A 15057-nucleotide genomic window follows, 5' to 3' on the forward strand; every position below is an offset into this window, starting at 1 on the left:
ATTATCCTTTCATGGACTCGGAGGTTTTATTTCTAGAACCTCATCAGTCAGTTCAGTTCAGTTCAATCACTCAGTTGTGTCCGACTCTTTGTGACCCCATGAATCGCAGCACACCAGGCCTCCCTGTCCATCACCAACTCCCGAAGTTCACTCAGACTCACGTCCATCGAGTCAGTGATGCCATCCAGCCATCTCATCCTCTGTCGTCCCCTTCTCCTCCTGCCCTCAATCCCTCCCAACATCAGAGTCTTTTCCAATGAGTCAACTCTTTGCATGACATGGCCAAAGTACTGGAGTTTCAGCTTTAGCATCATTCCTTCCAAAGAACACCCAGGACTGATCTCCTTTAGAACGGACTGGTCTAGAACCCCATACACTCCTAGAAAAAGCAAGGGAATTCTAGAAAAAGCAAGTGAATTCATAGAAATAACAAGAGAATTCCAGAAAAACATCTGCTTCATTGACTGTGCTAAAGCCTTAGTGAGGACCACAATAAACTGTGGAAAACTCTTAAAGAGATGGCAATACCAAACCACCTTACCTGCCTCTTAAGAAGCATGTATTCAGGTCAAGAAGCAACAGTTAGAACTGGACATGGAACAACGGACTGGTTCCAAATTCGGAAAGGAGTACATCAAGGCTGTATTTTCACCCTGCTTATTTAACTTATATACAGAGTGCATCATGTGAAATGCTGGGCTAAATGAAGCACAAATTGGAATCAAGATTGCTGGGAGAGATTTCAATAACTTCAGATATGCAGATGACACCAACCTTAGGGCAGAATGTGAAGAGGAGCTAAAGAGCCCCTTGATGAAGGTGAAAGAGTGAAAAAGCTGGCTTAAAACTCAACATTCAGAAAACAAAGATTATGGCATCCAGGCCCATCTCTTCATGGCAAATAGATGAGGAAACAATGGAAACAATGACAGACTTTATTTTCTTGGGCTCCAAAATCACTGCAGATGGTGACAGCAGCCATGAAATTAAAAGATGCTTGCTCCTTGGAAGATAAGTTTTGGCAAACCTATATAGCATATTGAGAAGCAGAGATATTACTTCGCTAACAAAGGTCCGTATAGTCAAAGCTATGGTTTTTCCAGTAGTCATGTATGGATGTGAGAGTTGGACCATAAAGAAAGCTGAGTGCCAAAGAATTGATGCTTTTGAACTGTGGTGTTGGAGAAGACTCTCGAGAGACCCTTGGACTACAAGGAAATCAAACCAGTCAATCCTAAAGGAGATCAATCCTGAATGTTCATTGGAAGGACTGATGATGAAACTGAAGCTCCAATACTTTGGCCACCTGAGGCAAAGAGCCTACTCATTGGAAAAGTTCCTGATGCTGGGAAAGATTGAAGACAGGAGGAGAACAAGATGACAGGGGACCAGATGGTTAGATGGCATCACCCACTCAATGGGCTGAGTTCAAGCAAGTTCCAGGAGTTGGTAAAGGACAGGGAAGCCTGGTGTGCTGCAGCCCATGGAGTCTCAAAGAGTCAGTCATGACTGAGCGACTGAACAACAACATTGACTCCTAGTTCAGACGCTATAAAGAAGAAGTGAAAATCCAGAGAAGCCAGAGGACAAGATAGAAAGAAAGGAGAATAAAACAGGGAATAAATGATGGGGGACAGAAGTGCCCAGAATCACTACCCTCAGTCAGTTCCATAAGGGCAGGAACCACACCTGTTTTATTAATTTCATCCCCTTAGTTCCTAGAATATGATCTGACAGATGTCTATCGTATCAACAATAAAGTTGAAAAGAATAAGCCATGTCAGAGATTGTTAAAAGCAAGTTTAGCCAACAAACTCATTTTTCAGCATTTATAAGCATTCTGTTTGTAATTATTCCTTTTTTCTTGAAAACAGTCAGACTTGAAGACAGGGATAAGAGATGTGGTATCTTGGCTATCGGATGCTTGCACTGTACATGGTAGGGGACAAAGAAAATGGGAATGTAACAATCAGTTATATTTTTGCTCAGTGGACATAACTTTTCCAGTAAATCCTAATTTCCAGGGACAATTGTCTCTTAGGCACCAAAAATTTGAACAAAATCAGACTTTTATGCCTCTCCTACCAAAATAAGTGTAATTTTTTCTCTGACTAGTATTTTATTATTTATTGTTTGTTTTTAAAGCACAGGCAGAGATTCTGAAGGGCAGAGGATGAGGGAAACAGGGCACAACTGAATGCAAAGATGTCTTCTGAAGCATATATGCATCAAAATGAATGAATGGTTAACTCAGCTTATGCAACTAAGTTGTATCCTCTAGCCCAAATAAGGGTCTTATTTCAGTAATTACTTCATGCTTTTCTTTGCACAGAGACACAAATAGATGTCTTTTTGTGAGATACTTCAGGATGAAAGCAGGAGACCAAACATACTATCTACCAAACAGGGAACCCTGACTTTGCCATCATTAACATCAAATAGCCAATCAGTTCCTAGACAGACTTCAGCAGCATGTGCTAGGATATTGTGCAAAATAATTATACAACACTAGATAAACCCAGCATCCATGACATTAACTGACAAATTAACCCTGCATTAAACCTTTCCATTGGCTTTTCCAGAGCCAGATGTAACCTCACATCCTTTACCATGACTCAATTACCATAGTCACCTTCCAACCAGGACAAATTAGTTCAACAACCCTGGACCTCAATGATAGGTGGCATCTCTGTATCAACCAGTGACTTGGTATCAGGTAGGTGAATTATGACCCAGGAAAAGTGCACAGACTAGTCGTCATGTTAATGACTCTTCAAATAATTCAGAACATTCATTCAATGACAATTTTTTTTTGAAAATTAATCAAGATATTTAATAGACAGTGCAAACCATAATTTCATCTGAATATAAATGTATGCACATGTTTCCAATGGGTTATCTATCAGTTATCACAAACAGCAACAAGGACCTTAGAGCTATGTTAGAAAAATGTATAGCTGGAATTTAACTCAAACAATCTCACACACTCTCAAGAGAACACCATCCATTTCAAATCAGTGTCACAAACTCCAGAAAGACCAGGGGGGTGGGAGTGAGGAGTGGGCCAGGGTGGGGAACACAGGGGCCAGTACACAGGTGATGGACAGAAATACAGCTCTCGAGGAAACCAAAATAGATGCATTATTACAGCTAAGGACAAGGAAAAGCCTATGGCTTTTAAAAAACGACTCTTCTGCCAGTACCATACACGTCCTACAAAGAGATGTGCGACAAGTCAGCTGACTTAGAAGGACAGAGGCTACATTTTCAGGTCATTCTGACTGCAAACGGTCGACCCTTGCCATTGAGGTTCAGCAGTGGAGTTAGCGTAGTCCAGAAGCTCAATGTTGGATTTGCAAATACAGTTTATTTTACAGAAATTCAACATTATAAACAGCAGGCACCTCCCCCCCACCCCACCCCACCCCCTCCCGCCCACCTGTCCCGCTGGGTGCAGACCATGCTATGCGGAGTGAGCAGTGATGCGGCCCTACTGCTTTGGAGGGAGATTTGAGAGCGATGGAACCTGCCTGCACCACCTCCGGCCTGCCCCGCACACGCACGCGCCTGCCCGCTGCGCAGGCCACCAGAGTCTGTCTGGGCTCAGCCCGCACTGGACCGGTTAAATGGTTCCAGCCCAGGTCTCTAATTCCTTCATGTCGTCGTCTTCTTCTTCCTTCTTCTTGGCGGGTTTTGATGGTAGGGATATAGAGGGAACACTCGGTAGAGGGACTGTTTCCGGTCCACTGATTTCCAGCAAATTCTTATCTAGTTCCTCCTGTTCTAGTTCTTCTAATTCTGCCATGAGCTCATCCTCATCAAACTCTTCTCCAAACCCTACGGGTTTTGAAATAGCTGTTGAAATCTCTTCTGCAAGTTCCTGCTGGTCAGCAATGTCCTGCATTAACTCATCAACTTTGTCGATGTCCATGTTGTCGTGGGCAGCCTTCATGGCCTTGGCGGCATAGCCCATGTTCTTGAGCACCTCGGTGTTGGTGTTGGCATTCTCCAGGGCCTCTCGCTGGAACTCGATTGTTGACAGCGTGCGACAATTTTTTTTTCAATCAGCCACTAAATCTGCATTTTTGATTCCACAATTTCCATTGAGCTTTCTCTCTCGCTTTATTATGCTAATTCAATTCACATGTGTTGGGCATCTATCATATACAGGAACTGTGCAAAGTGCAGGGCAGGGAAGACACCCACAGTCCTTAGCTTTTGGAGTCTGTATTTTAGGAGGATAGAGGAGAGACAAACCCTGAAATAGAAAGGAATGGAGGAAAATGAGAAGGACAAGTATACAAATAATATAATTAGTGAAAATAACTTTTAATCAACCCCATTATACATTGCTCTCAGTTCAGTTCAGTCGCTCAGTTGTGTCTGACTCTTTGTGACCCCATGAATGCCAGCACGGCAGGCCTCCCTGTCCATCACCAATTCCTGGAGTTCACTCAGACACACGTCCATGAGTCAATGATGCCAACCAGCCATCTCATCCTCTGTCATCCCCTTCTCCTCCTGCCCCCAATCCCTCCCAGCATCAGAGTCTATTCCAATGAGTCAACTCTTCACATGAGGTGGCCAAAGTACTGGAGTTTCAGCTTTAGCATCATCCCTTCCAAAGAAATCCCAGGGTTGATCTCCTTCAGAAAAGACTGGTTGGATCTCCTTGCAGTCCAAGGGACTCTCAAGAGTCTTCTCCAACACCACAGTTCAAAAGCATCAATTCTTCAGCACTCAGCTTTCTTCAGAGTCCAACTCTCACATCCATACATGACCACAGGAAAAACCATAGCCTTGACTAGATCGACCTTTGTTGGCAAAGTAATGTCTCTGCTTTTGAATATGCTATCTAGGTTGGTCATAACTTTCCTTCCAGGAGTAAGCGTTTTTTTTAATTTCATGGCTGCAGTCACCTTCTGCAGTGATTTTGGAGCCCAAAAAGATGAAGTCTGACACTGTTTCCGTTGTTTCCCCATCTATTTCCCATGAAGTGATGGGACCAGATGCCATGATCTTCGTTTTCTGAATGTTGAGCTTTAAGTCAACTTTTTCACTCTCCTCTCTCACTTTCATCAAGAGGCTTTTTAGTTCCTCTTCACTTTCTGCCATAAGGGTGGTGTCATCTGCATATCTGAGGTAATTGATATTTCTTCCAGCAATCTTGATTCCAGCTTGTGTTTCTTCCAGTCCAGCGTTTCTCATGATGTACTCTGCATATAAGTTAAATATGCAGGGTGACAATATACAGCCTTGATGAACTCCTTTTCCTATTTGGAACCAGTCTGTTGTTCCATGTCCAATTCTAACTATTGCTTCCTGACCTGCATACAGATTTTTCAAGAGGCAGGTCAGGTGGTCTGGTATTCCCATCTCTTTCAGAATTGTCCACAGTTTATTGTGATCCACACAGTCAAAGGCTTTGGCATAGTCAATAAAGCAGAAATAGATGTTTTTCTGGAACTCTCTTGCTTTTTCCATGATCCAGCAGATGTTGGCAATTTGATCTCTGGTTCCTCTGCCTTTTCTAAAACCAGCTTGAACATCAGGAAGTTCACAGTTCACATATTGCTGAAGCCTGGCTTGGAGAATTTTGAGCATTACTTTACTAGCATGTGAGATGAGTGCAGTTGTGTGGTAGTTTGAGCATTCTTTGGCATTGCCTTTCTTTGAGATTGGAATGAAAACTGACCTTTTCCAGTCCTGTGGCCACTGCTGAGTTTTCAAAATTTGCTGGCATATTGAGTGCAGCACGTTCACAGCATCATCTTTCAGGATTTGAAATAGCTCAACTGGAATGCCATCACCTCCACTAGCTTTGTTTGTAGTGATGTTTTCTAAGGCCCACACCTGACTTCACATTCCAGGATGTCTGGCTCTAGGTGAGTGATCACACCATCGTGATTATCTGGGTCGTGAAGATCTTTTTGTACAGTTCTGTGTATTCTTGCCACCTCTTCTTAATATCTTCTGCTTCTGTTAGGTCTACACCATTTCTGTCCTTTATTGAGCCCATCTTGTATGAAATGTTTCCTTGGTATCTCTAATTTTCTTGAAGAGATCTCTAGTCTTTCCCATTCTGTTGTTTTCCTCTATTTTAGGTTTTCTTATCTCTTCTTGCTGTTCTTTGGATCTCTGCATTCAGATGATTATATCTTTCCTTTTCTCCTTTGCTTTTCGCTTCTCTTCTTTTCACAGCTGTTTGTAAGGCCTCCCCAGACAGTCATTTTGCTCTTTTGCATTTCTTTTCCATGGGGATGGTCTTGATCCCTGTCTCCTATACAGTGTCACGAACCTCATTCCATAGTTCATCTATCTATCAGATCTAGGCCCTTAAATCTATATCTCACTTCCACTGTATAATCATAAGGGATTTGATTTAGGTCATACCTGAATGGTCTAGTGGTTTTCCCTACTTTCTTCAATTTAAATCTGAATTTCATAATAAGGAGTTCATGATCTGAGCCACAGTCAGCTCCCAGTCTTGTTTCTGTTGACTGTGTAGAGCTTCTCCATCTTTGGCTGCAAAGAATATAATCAACCTGATTTCGGTGTTGACCATCTGGTGATGTCCATGTGTAGAGTCTTCTCTTGTGTTGTTGGAAGAGGGTGTTTGCTATGACTAGTGCATTTTCTTGGCAAAACTCTATTAGTCTTTGCCCTGCTTCATTCCATATTCCAAGGCCAAATTTGCCTGTTACTCCAGGTGTTTCTTGACTTCCTACTTTTGCATTCCAGTCCCCTATAATGAGAAGGACATCTTGTTTGTGTGTTAGTTCTAAAAGGTCTTGTAGGTCTTCATAGAACCATTCAACTTCAGCTTCTTTAGTGTTACTGGTTGGGGCATAGACTTGGATTACTGTGATATTGAATGGTTTGCCTTGGAAACGAACAGAGATCTTTCTGTTGTTTTTGAGATTGCATCCAAGTACTGCATTTCAGACTCTTTTGTTGACCATGATGGCTACTCCATTTCTTCTGAGTGATTCCTGCTCACAGTAGTAGATATAATGGTCATCTGAGTTACATTCACCCATTCCAGTCCATTTCAGTTCACTGATTCCTAGAATGTCGACCTTCACTCTTGCCATCTCTTGTTTGATCGCTTCCAATTTGCCTTGATTCATGGACCTGACATTCCAAGTTCATATGCAATATTGCTCTTTACAGCATTGGACCTTGCTTCTATCACCAGTCACATCCACAGATGGGTATTGTTTTTGCTTTGGCTCCATCCCTTCATTCTTTCTGGAGTTATTTCTCCACTGATCTCCAGTAGCATATTGGGCTCCTACTGACCTGGGGAGTTCCTCTTTCAGTATCCTATCATTTTGCCTTTTCATATTGTTCATGGCGTTCTCAAGGCAAGAATACTGAATTGGTTTGCCATTCCCTTCTCCAGTGGACCACATTCTGTCAGATCTCTCCACCATGCCCATACATTGGCATCTCTCCGTACATTGCTTTAGGTTTCTTTACATTTGTGATTTATTTACTGACTCTTAATGTACCTGGCATTTACAAATAATTGTTCAATAAATCCACCCAACATCTCTAAAAAGTGATTCTCATCCCAATTTTATAGAAAAGAAAACTAAGTTTCAGAATACTGTGGAATAATAACATCAGTAACAAAGATGTTTATAGAATCTAAGATCTGCCAACTCTGTAAGATACTCCAAGCATTTACTCACACCATCTCATTCAATCTCACAATCATCTTGTTGGGAGGCACTATTATTATCCCATTTAACAGGCCATAACACTGTCAATTAGGAAAGCCAGAATACAAACTCAAGTCAAACTATTCTAAGTCTCTATTTTCAAGCACAGATGAAAGCCTGAGGCCTAGAAAGTCCAGATCTTGTCCTATAATCCCAAACAGAGGAAAATCTGAGCCCAGAAAATCATCTGATTCCAAAGTGCCTGTTCCTACTCTTACCCAGGAAAGATTATTTTCTTCCCGATTCTAAAGGTACACATAAAAGATATTCATATTTTGATTCATTCATACCCTGAATATCTCTAATACGGGGCCTCATCTCTCAAGCAGATTAAAAAATAAAACAATAGCATGGCTTCCACTTGCCTCAGGTGTCTCACCTGAAGTACAGATCTTCCCCCTCCTTCTGCCAGCCTTTGCATCCCTTTGCCTCGGAGCCCTCTCTCCTCTGCAGTGCAGCCTCCTTCCTTTTCAGCACATGGCTGGATACTCACTACTCTGCATCTCCTCAGCTCTCATCAACTGCTGGGGTACTGCTGTTCATTTGTACCAATATAGACTGCTCTGGCCATGTTCTTTAACCACAGCCCTGTGTGTGTGCACGTGTACACACACATACACACACATCAACCCTCCTTCCCCCCCCCCCCCAAAAAAATAACTGCCACAGCAAAGGACAAAGAGGACAGAGAGATAAACAGAGAGAAAGTGGCAGGTGACAGAAAGGGAGAAAAGGACATGTCACAGAGATAAGAGGAGACTGTGGGAAGTCATCAGAGCCAAGAGATTTCCCGAAGCAAGAGACAAAGAGGAATGATTTCCTCTTACTGTGTTAGGCGCCATGCCAATTACATTAGAAGCTTTACTTTTGAACCTATTTATATCGATTCTGTATGGGAGGTATTATTGTTCCTTACTTTACAGAAAATACACACATACAGGTGTTACAGAAATTTTCCAGGGTCACACAGGTAATAGGTGAATGAGCCTATTAGCCATTAAGATTTATATCTTTATGGCTCTGCTGTCAAAAATATGTTCTAAAAATGTAAAAAGAAATAATGTCTTACACAATAGTCCCCACTGTGGCACATACAACCAAAGGATCAGTGAGATTGAATCCTAAGGGCCTCTGTTTTTGGTAACAAAGATATAGGCAAGCCTACAAATTATCGGAGAAGGCAATGGCACCCCACTCCAGCACTCTAGCCTGGAAAATCCCATGGATGGAGGAGCCTGGTGGGCTGCAGTCCATGGGGTCGCGAAGAGTCGGACATGACTGAGCAACTTCACTTTCACTTTTCCCTTTCATGCATTGGAGAAGGAAATGGCAACCCACTCCAGTGTTCTTGCCTGGAGAATCCCAGGGACGGGGGAGCCTGATGGGCTGCCGTCTATGGGGTTGCACAGAGTTGGACACGACTGAAGCGACTTAGCAGCAGCAGCAGCACAAATTATTATCCATTCCAGGATAATCTGGAGATCAAAAGCAATGCTGTTAATAATTATGTCAAGAAAACAGATGTAAATGGGGATGTATAGGCACCCTACTAAGAGAAATTTGCAAGGAGTCCCTTGGACTGCAAGGAGATCATACCAGTCAATCTTAAAGGAAATCAATCCTGAATATTCACCAGAAGGACTGAAGCTGAAGCGCCAATATTTTGGCCTCCTGATGTGAAGAGCTGACTCATTGGAAAAGACCCTGATGCTGGGAAAATTGAAGGCAGGAGGAGAAGGGGATGACAAAAGACAAGATGGTTGGATGGCCTCACTGACTCGATGGACACAAGTTTGAGCAAGCTCCAGGAGATAGTGATGGACAGGGAAGTGTGGCGTGCTGCAATCCCTGGGGTTGCAAAGAGTCAGACATGACTGAGCAACTGAAAAACAACATAAGAGAAAATTGTGACTTTCTAAAACAATAGTCTTAGTAGAGTATGGAAATATGGTGGAAAGCGGTTAGCAGAGGACCAAGGAGTTAAGAGAAGATAACAACAGTAGAAAATGAGGAAAGTGGGAAAGAGCTGGACCCTTTGAAACTGCGACTTTATTTTTTAAACATTTTAAAACTATTTGTATTCCAATCAGAGGTTAAACTTAAGAATGCTATTGTTCTTCCAAATCTGTTTTTAATTATGCAGCTATCACACCAAGGAAACAATGCCCAGGATTAAACCCATTTCCACAACTCTTTTTAGGACCTTAGGAGACTAAGAATCTGAGCAAAATGTAAACTTTACTCTGGGGAGCTTGCAAACCCTAAAGGAGCATAAAATGTAAAAGTAAGTGACTATAATTGCAGCATTAAGATTCTTCCTGGCTAACCCAAGTTTGTTTTGGTAGGCTGCTAAGTTCAGCACTAACCTAGTTCAGCACCGGGACCCTATGGAGGCTATTTTTATTGTATCCGACTGTACCTAGAAATTGTGAAAGAAGCCCAAATATGGAGACTTTTCCCTTGTGATGTATGGGGTAAGCAAGGCCCTTTCAACCAACCTAACTCACTCTACTCAAAAAGGTCAGGCCTGACACTCAGCATTTCATTTCACTTAATCCTTACTATAGTTCACTAAAATGGGTACTATTCTTATGTAATTTTTCATTTTAAATGTCTTGAGTGCAGAGATGTTTAAACTATTAGCCCAGCATCACATAGCTAGTAATTGTTGGCAGTTCTGCACACTTTCCCTTCTATTCTGTAAATGTGTTAGGAATTTTGTTCATTACTTTTATAATAATTACTTATTAAGTATCTTCAACATGTTACCCAAGGAGTTACTATTATCATTGGGAAAACTTAAAAAAAAAAAAGAAACACATTATAAAAATAATGTAATTATCAGTTAAGATTCAAAAGGAAAGTAAATGCTAAAGAGATTTAGGAGAGTGAGTTTCAATTTTCAGAACAGATTTCAAACATACAAGTTGAGAGTGGATGTAGACTCCACAGGAAAGATCTGGAAAAGCAGGATTAGGCAGCCGTTCAGGAGCAGGATGAGAGGCAGAGAGGGCATCTGCTTACACAGCAGATTTGGAGTATTTTAGAGTCAAACGGATATCATGGACTGTTGCATTTAGAGCCAGGGGACCAGGAATCAATATGACATCTAGCTGTATCTGCAGTCCTGACCTCAGTTTTCTCATTTGTAACAAAAGGAGATTGGCTAAATGATACACAGGTTCCCTTTCAACTTCAGAACATGCTTAGAAACCAACACTGCAGTCAGAACACAGGACATCCTGGCTTAAAAGAATTCCTCTGCTTTGAGACAGATTATGATCAGTGTATCCTTTCAAAGGTACTGTGATGGAAATGACTAAGTAGTGACTACTTACCAATGACAACTGCAGTTGTTACTATGGTTGCTTCTTGATAATAATCTACTCATTTGGAAAATATTCACTCAACATCATATATAACAGGCCTTGGGGAAGAGGGGATGGTTATGTACTTCCTCAAGAAGTTTATAATCTAAGAGGTTTTATATAACCTGGAGCCCATGGGTCAAATTAAGGTCACGGATTATACTTTTACAATACTCAGTTTTTAAATGTTGAGTTGTTACCAACATTTAAAAATTACCCAATTTCTCATAAATGACCCTCTTGTTCTAGCTGGGTAAGCAGTAATTAAGACAACTCTGGGAAGGAATAACCACTCACTGTCACGTTTCATGGATGAGAAGCTTTATTCTGTTTCTTTTTGTTTTCTACCTAAGCAGAAAAGACTACTCCAAAATTAGTTAACTTGTATGTTGAAGGAATGTATCTTCATACCTGAACCCCTCTGTGTAAAGGAGACAAACTTCACAAAAAAAGATTAAAAAAAGCAAATCAAATAAATCTTAACCTCATGGTATAACTCTCTAACTTTAGTAACTACTTTTTCCATCCAAATATTTGTATCATTTATATAAAAGTGAGAAAGGTGATTTATTTGGACTCACATCTTTATTATCCAATCTTCCCTTTGTGTTCTTATGAAACTATGTTTATATTTTGGTTCTCAGTCTTCATAGGGTCATGTTGCCTAGATTATATCTCTTGAACTTAAATGCCAAAAGCCAAGGGAAACCCAAGCATGAAGCCTCAGGCATAAAGCACTTGGAAATTTTTGTTTCTTGTGCTTGGCTAATTAAATCAAACTCTGCTCTGAAACCTGCTTTGGAAAGTGACAGGCTTAATGATCTGGTGAGCAAACATTGGAGTTGCCACCACACTTGAGTTATGGTGGTTTAAACTACAAATCAATTGAAATTCATAGCTTCCATTTTTTAAAAGAGAGAAATCTCCAAGGTATCCCAGAGGAAATAACCACTGGGTTCTAAGGAGGAAGTCCCTAGACTTAATGGAGGAGGAGACAGGAATGAATGACATGATCCCTATGTGTCTAATTATCCAAGGAGAAATGTTTCTTTTTAAGTCCACTCTTACACAACAAATTAGAAATACAAGCAATTATGAACCAAAGGCATCCAACAACTGATCTCTAGTGAATCAAATATATTCTGCAAGTTTGAAGCATCATTTCCATTCTTCCTTGTCCTGGTTACAAATATAACTGATAACTAGCTAGCTCTGAACCTTTCTTTCACCTAGTCAGCAAGTTGGAATCAAGGATTCTTGGGAAAAGGGAAACAAAAAACTTTGGCTAGATTATATGTAAGTATTTATATAAAATTAATAAGCTCACATTTTTAGCATAACCAATATTGCTTCCATTACTCATCACAGCTCTAATAATAAACACACTTGATCTGTAGTACACGAACACAGCATTGCCCTTGTGTTTTCAGATTTTTTGTACCTTCTTTACAGGGCTGTTTTCAGATGAACAATCTGTCTTTAAATTTAAAAATATCTAAAAGGTAGAGGTTGAAGAAAAACAGATTGAGCATACCATTTCAAAGTACAGTTAACATGCTGTTTAAAATTATTGGTTGGTTATTCCATGTTTCTTGATTTTTGAACTTCTACTAGATTAGTTTATTTCACTTTCTAGTCCTCCGGTTGGAATAAGCAACAGACACGGTCAATCTTGCTTTAGTGAATGAACAAAGGTAGGCTTTGGTTCATTTGGTTTAAAAGTAATTCAAATTATGGATAGAGTTGATGGTTTAATGAAAATAAATAGATGAGTTTATCAAATGGGATTGTATATAGTCATTAAATAGAAGGAGATAGACTCAGAATTATCAACATGGAAAGATGACTAAAAAATAATACTAAGGGAAAGATTACATTGTATGTGTATATCAAATGAAAGTCAGTCAGTTGTGTCTGACTCTTTGTGACCCCCCCTGGACTATATAGTCCATGGAATTCTCCAGGCCAGAATACTGGAGTGGGTAGCCTTTCCCTTCTCCAGGGGATCTTCCCAACCCAGGGATTGAACCAAGGTCTCTCGCATTACAGGCAGATTCTTTACCAGCTGAGCCACAAGAGAAGCCCTGTATGTGTATATTATGACCCAATTTGTATATTTGTGTGTATATATAAATCTAAACATACATATTCATATGCAATATGTTAATCCATGGACAGAAAAAAATCAGGAAAACCTATAAGTTATATATTAAAGATTTTCACATTAAAATTTTTACATATCATTTGTTTATATCATGCACATTTTTCTTTAAAATTTTTATTTCTAATGGGAAGTTATATGCATTTTGACACTTAAATTCATGTAACTGTCAGTGTAAAAATGCAACAAAAAGTATTCACCAAAAATTATGTTTATAATGCAAAGAGAAAAGATGTTACAATAAATCCAGGTGAAGTGCTGGTATTCTGGAGGCTTCTGCCCAGAAAACCCCCTGCCACTGAGGCTTCCACAGGAAGCCTCATCAATAGCAGCTGCTCCAGCACTTCCAGCCCCCAGGCCTGGAAACAGCTCGCTTGACACAAAGAGAAGCAGCTCTGTGGGAGACAGAGATGACTGGGAAGGCACACAGCTTTGATATTTTTATTCACTAATAATAAATGCATTCTCATAACGATAAAGATGTCTTGAATACTATTCTAGCAGCTGGAATTTGATCATGTGATACAGTGGTAGCTTTGCCATTATTGGTGAGAAAAACCTGGCTTCTAGTGGGGGGAATTCCCTGCCAGTTTTCAGCTTCATGCAGTGCATGCCTTTAGTGCAGCAATGGTACTTTTGGGTTATTCTCCAACAATTCAAATAAGAAGATCAAATTTGTAAAAGAAAGTATTAAAGAGGTTCGGGGGTTCTTCTGAGAGTCTGAAAATCAGAACAATAACAACACAAACACAGGCTCCAGAGAAAAGCAGAGGAATGGTATGCAATGCCAAGATGCTTGCATGTGACTTAATTTCCCCAGAATATCACATCAAAAAATGGGTGGTATTTGGAAATAGCCTTGTTCTCTCTAATGCGGCACCAATAACCTCTTGGAGGCACTGTTTGTACAGTTTCTTCCTGAGTACATCCCTGCTACTGCTAAGTCGCTTCAGTCGTGTCCGACTCTGTGCGACCCCATAGACGGCAGCCCACCAGGCTCCCCCATCCCTGGGATTCTCCAGGCAAGAACACTGGAGTGGGTTGCCATTTCCTTCTCCAATGCATGAAAGGGAAAAGTGAAAGTGAAGTCGCTCAGTCATGTCCGACTCTTCGCAACCCCATGGACTGTAGCCTACTAGGCTCCTCCGTCCATGGGATTTTCCAGGCAAGAGCACTGGAGTGGGTTGCCATTGCCTTCTCTGAGTACATCCCTAGAGAGACCCTAATTGTTGGTCACTGACACTGCAGAGGGGCTGAGAGCAGACCCAGTATTCACCACCAAGTCTTTACCAGCATCACTGCAGGTGAAGCACTGAAAGCACCATCTGGGTACTGAGATGACAAAAGCATCAAGGAGCCAATATCCTGAGCTTGCTCTGCCATCATCAGTGAGCCGGGTAAGTCAAAGGGTTTCCAGCTGGGAGAATTCATCCATTGTGGCTGCAGGAGAGAACAACTGAAGTGTGCTCTTATGTCTCATCTCTCACAGGCATCTTTATTACCACTCAAAAGATCCAGTAAGGCCCCAGGTGAGGCTAGAACCCCACTTTAAGAGGTGTACACATACCACTTGGGATGAAGTGACTCCCTCATATACAAAAAGACCTTGTTTTTCTTTCATTTTTCCAGGAGTATCTATTTACTCAGTTTTGCTCCTTTAGTTCCTGCCAGACATTTGACTTTTTCCCAGAATTTTAACCACCTGCCTTGCTCTGTCATTTGGAATTAGTGTCCATATGACTGCTTTTGCCTGACTTGGGACTCAACTCGTCTACTCCGTGCTGTGTATGTCTCTCCCAGC

The 15057-nt window shown here is 41.0% G+C and overlaps 1 pseudogene; it reads right to left on the reverse strand.

Moving 5' to 3' along the window:
- Window positions 1-2805: 2805 nt before the first annotated feature.
- LOC113888635 lies at window positions 2806-4051 on the reverse strand (annotated as a pseudogene).
- Window positions 4052-15057: the final 11006 nt, after the last annotated feature.

This window comes from Bos indicus x Bos taurus, unplaced genomic scaffold (genome assembly GCF_003369695.1).
Source record: "Bos indicus x Bos taurus breed Angus x Brahman F1 hybrid unplaced genomic scaffold, Bos_hybrid_MaternalHap_v2.0 tig00000333_arrow_arrow_obj, whole genome shotgun sequence".
NCBI classification, from domain to species: domain Eukaryota; kingdom Metazoa; phylum Chordata; class Mammalia; order Artiodactyla; family Bovidae; genus Bos; species Bos indicus x Bos taurus.